Below are 5,303 nucleotides of genomic sequence, written 5' to 3'. Positions count from 1 at the left end.
CAATTGAACCCTCACCGGATGTGTATATGCGCTCTAGTCAGTCAAGTGTTTAGGGTTAATTCACTCAATTCTTCTCTAATCATGATTTCTAAAGTTTGTTCTTCATTTAACCAATCAACAAATATTTAATGTGCATATGCAAATGTCATGAGGTCTTTTCAAGGTTGTAATGGGACTAAGGGTAAAGGTAAGGATCTGTATATATGGCTAGGTGAGCTTGCATTTGAATCCTTGATTAACCTAAATTATCACCTACACATACACAACCTATACAACTCTAATATCAAGCTTAGCTACTCAAAATCTCACTTTTACAAAAACACACACTCATGTATCAAATTTAATTCAACCACATATGCATTGATTCTTATTGAATTTCACATTGGGATATTTTGTCCCCTTTTTATTGTTTTTTTTTCTTTTTCTTTTTTTCTTTTTATTGCTTTTTTTTTGAACATATATAGCAAAACATCAATGTATATGATTTTCATATTATTACATGAGTATGTACCCGAATTTCCAATGTTTCTTAATGAATACAAAACACATTTTCATCAACCAATATTATCACATTTTCCCACACTTAGTTGACACGCATATACTCACTATCTTAAGCTAACCGAAGATTCAAATGGGACAATTAATTATTTTCCGCTTAAGGATAGTGATGTGGTAATATAAAGAACAAATTGATTAAAAGGCTCAAAGTAGCAAACAAAGACAAATGAAATGGTAGGCTATTTGGGTTAAGTGGGTTATATCAATTGATATCCTCAATCATATAAATGCATGAACATACACTAAATAATGACATATAGAATTAAACAAACCAAAGATTGCAATCATGTGGAAGAAAACACATAAGAATCAAAATCGTGGTTAAATGATGTAGCCATGCAATTAGGTTCAAAAACTCACAGGTTGTGTGTTCTTAGCTCAAAAACCATATTCCATAATGTATAATACATGCAAGTTTCAATGAAAAATTTTCAACTCAATTCAATTTGAATTTTTAATGCCCTATATAAAAAGTAAGTTTCTTGAAAATTTTATTAAATCGACTAGCATTTATTACATATATATATATATATATATATATATATATATATATATATATATGTATGTATGTATGTATGTATGTATGTATGTAATGTGATTGGATGGAAAAGAAATCAAAATTCCTATGTTCAATTCCCCATTTCAATCAAACCAAAAATCAAGAGTATAGAAAATCAAAGTAGGTGCAATAATCACATCATCCAAATCACAATCAAGACTAAAAACTAAAAAAAAAAAATCTAAAATATGTATCACCATAATATAATACTAGGTTATATACAAGCAAAATAAAAAAATGCAATAAGCTAAATAAAAAGTAATAAACTGAGTAAAAAGGTTTTCAAAAGGATAAAATATGTACAAAGTAACAAAAAATTTTAAAAATAAAAACTAAACTACAATTGTTCAGAGATGGAAATTTCACCCAAAACATATTGCTGTGGTCGGACGACCTCCCCACACTTAAAATCAGCACCGTCTTCGGTGCTCCAAATTAAGCGGAATGGAAAGAATCGTCGCTAGCATCACCTCCACCGTCAGCTAGTGGGTCTCGTGCCTCCTCCGGCTCATCACACTTGGCCTCCTCCTCCTCAGAATGCTCGGATGGAGTGTCTGGCTCAAGTTGAATGTCAGTGCTACCGAAGAGGATAAGCCTCCTCAAATGCTCATAACGTCGCTGGCTGCGACGCTCTAACTGCTCAAAACGTTGCTGGTTGCGATGCTTCGAACGGGCTATGTCATTAGATAGCTGGTAGATCAGGCTGTAGAGTGGCTGTAAGAATGCTGGTGGTGCTGCTAAATCTGAAGGTGGTGAAGTTGAAGGAGCTGAGGCTGAAGGTCCTGCCTCTGTGGAGGATGCCGGCTACTGTCTGACGCGTCAACCAAATACTAGCTCAAGTCCCGGCTAGTCGCCAAAAGAAATCACCTTCTTATGGCCGGCGACTGTCGGTCTCTCATCAGTGGCCATCCAAAGAACCCAAGCCTCTGTGGCTAGCTGAGTGATCAAGCACGGGAAGGCTAGGTTGCCAACAAGGTGTGCCTGCCCCATGGATTGTCTGATATGCCGTGGAAGATACATCTCTCGACCCTCCAAGATACACCAGACCATAACAGCCATATCATCCGTAACCTTGGTCTCATAGGTGCTCAGCATCACGTAGTTGGACAGCAGCTGCTGCCAAATACGGGCCTCATATGTCAAAGAATAGACACGAATCCCCTGGGGAGTCGTCTTGTCAGAACCATATATCCATTGACTCCCAGGCTCAGCAATCAAAGCTAAAGCTCAGCAATCAAAGCTAAGACTCTGTCCCAATCAAACGTCTTTATCCTCTTCATATGCATCTTTCCCACTTGGTCCAGGCCGAAAGTGGAGAGCATGCTCAATCGCCTACTCAGTCACTAGAATCTGCTTGCCTCTCAAGTGAACTGTGTCGAGGGCTTCACTGTAGTAGTTCGCATAAAACTCGCAAACCCACAACATATTCATTGTTGAAAGTTCTATACCTAGAAACCTCCAATGCCGGTGAGTGATCCTATCATTAGTATACTGGCTCAGCTCCTCTGGGATATAGAGTTCCCTCTCAACATGCAAGTTCCTTTGCAAGAATTTTTTAAACTTCTGCTCTGAATACTTGTTGCTAAACTTGTACGTATCAGTAGGAGGGGTGCTCTGAGCAACTCTGTCACTATTACTGATCCGTCTCGCATAGAATGCAACATCTGCGGTATCCACAGACTGTGAAGTCTGTTTCCTCTTCTCAGAACTAGTGGCCTTACCATTTCCTTTCCTGTCAGCCATCTGGAGAACATAAAGGGAATGGGGATATAAATATGATTTATAGGCACACAAAGCAAAAAGATATAATAGGCAAGAAGCAGAAAACCGAATCACAAACATCATATATACGAAGTGAACGAAAATATAAGATTGAATGGAAGTATGCATGAAATTCAAATTGAAAGGACATAGAAGTAACTTCCAATCAAATGAAGGAATCTAAGAAAACTAACTTGCTTGTTTATCAAAACTAAAGAGAAGAAAGGAGCATTGTTGCTATGCACAAAGAGAATGAAAACAGTTAAAGGTTAATGTTAGTTGCAGAGTAAAAGGAAAGTTAAAAGTTATGTGACTAAAAATAATGATTAGTTGAAAAAGAAAAGAAAAGTTAAAAGTCAGGTGAAGAAAAAGGAAAAGTAGTTGAAAAAGAAAACAAAGGTTAAAAGTTATTTAAAGAGAAAGAAAAAGTTAGTTGAAAAAGGGAAGGAAAGTCAAAAGAGAGGTGCATAGTAAAAACGTTCCTTAATTTAAAAAAGTTTCCAAAGTTTCAAAACAAGCAAGTCTCTGTTCACTTCTCAACAATTCAAAATACCAAAACAAGTAATGCAAATATATGTGTAGAGCATCTAATCAAGTAGAAATCAATCTCAAATAATTGGCATAAATTGAATGAATTTGGTGTTGACAAAGTTAAAGCCTTAATGGACAAGGTACACAAGTGAAATTCAAACACCAAATTATAGGTTGACATAAAATCATAAGTTGAAATAAGAAATGAAAACCTCATGCTCTATGTGATTTAATGTAGGTTAGGCATGAATAACAATGAATCACATTAGCCACATAGATAAAACCGTCAAACTTGTGAGCTTATGCAATAGAGTCTTCAGTCCAAGTTTTCGGTCAATTTTAAAAGTCAATTTAAGGCACTCAATGCTTATGAATATATCACAATTTTTAAAGCAAGCAAAGACGATTAGGATTTGACTAAAGCTTGCAAGAAAACATTATTTGAAGCGCTTTTCAAAACTAATTAGCAAACAAGGTTCTATTGACATAGAAATTCGTCAAATAGAATCTTGTTGCATCAAGGCATATAATGCAGCTCAATGAAATTGGAGAACAGGAAACCTCAACAAAATAGAGAGACAATAAGCCGAGCCATTGATTAATTGATCTTGGCAACATTTAAAACAAAAACTGGTGAACACCAAACTCAATTAATCAACAGAGTCAAAATTGAGTTCTAAAAATAGATTTGACTAAAATCCAACAGCATCTCAGCAGTAAATTAGCCTATTTTCCAATTTCAATCAATCAATTCAAATTTCATACAAATTTATTAATCATTAAATACACACAAAACTACATGTAAATTCATATGGAATAACAAATAAGCTAACATACAGTAATAAAACAACCATAAGCAATTAAACCATATCAAATAAGCAATGAGTAGCAAGGAGCACTCAATAGCCTAACCTACAGCACTAAACAGCAACAAGGAACAAAAACATAGGACTCAGGCCGCATTCTATTTGTTGAATTCGACAACCAATTACAAGTAGGTAGCATGAGTCCAAACAATTACTCATAACTGAACTCAACAATGAAGTTCAAATTGAAACAGAAACTCAGCATCAATCAGTAAGGATAAAGTAGCAGTAACAGTTATGCTGCAGCATCAACAAACTAATTACAAACAAGGAAAAATTAGCTATCCCAAAATAGCAGCAGTAAACAAAGCAAGGCCTAAATCCACTAACCACGCCAGATTATCTAACACCCTAATTCAACTAAACTAATCTAACAGCATTAGACTAATCTAATTAGACTACTAATAGCTTTAATTAAACATAAAATAAAAGAAGAAGAAGAGAAATGGAAACCTGGAAGGAGGAAAGTGAAACAGAGAAAGAGAAAGGAAGTGGAGCAAGGTAATGCCAGCCAAGAGGTGGCAGCTCGTGCTGCACTGGTGGCAGTGGGATGGTGCTGGCAGAGAGGGTGGAAATAGAGGAGCAGTGACCCTATTCTTTATGCAGAAAGACAATGGCGTAAAAGGGGAAGTAGAAAAGAAGAGAAATGGCAAGAAGGAAGGTATTACTAGACTGGATGTAGGGGACACCAATGGCGATGACACGGCCGTTGCAGTACGATCGGTTGGCAAAGGGCAGGGGTGACAGAATGGTGAAGAAGGGAAGAAATGGAAGAGAGAAAGAAAGAAGGAGAAGGGGTGATCGGCGGTGGTAGGCTCGCCGGTGTTGGCTGGCCGCGGCGAGGGATGAATGGGTGGTAGTAATGAGTTCTGAAGTGGGTTGAAAGAAGAAGACTGATAAACCACTAATTTATTATTCATCTTGTGCTTAATTGAGTGTTTTTATCAATTCTTTACCCACTTATTCATATAATTTGCATGGTTTTACAATTCCTTCCTTATTCTGTGATATATGTGAAAACATATTTC

At 36.4% G+C, this 5,303-nt stretch overlaps 1 pseudogene; it reads right to left on the bottom strand.

The window, feature by feature from the left end:
• Window positions 1–1,552: 1,552 nt before the first annotated feature.
• LOC148563857 (uncharacterized) lies at window positions 1,553–2,860 on the bottom strand (annotated as a pseudogene).
• Window positions 2,861–5,303: the final 2,443 nt, after the last annotated feature.

This window comes from Arachis ipaensis, chromosome B5 (assembly GCF_059453495.1).
Source record: "Arachis ipaensis isolate K30076 ecotype BB chromosome B5, ASM5945349v1, whole genome shotgun sequence".
In the NCBI taxonomy this organism is placed as follows: domain Eukaryota; kingdom Viridiplantae; phylum Streptophyta; class Magnoliopsida; order Fabales; family Fabaceae; genus Arachis; species Arachis ipaensis.
This window is presented reverse-complemented; position numbering and strand designations above follow the sequence as displayed.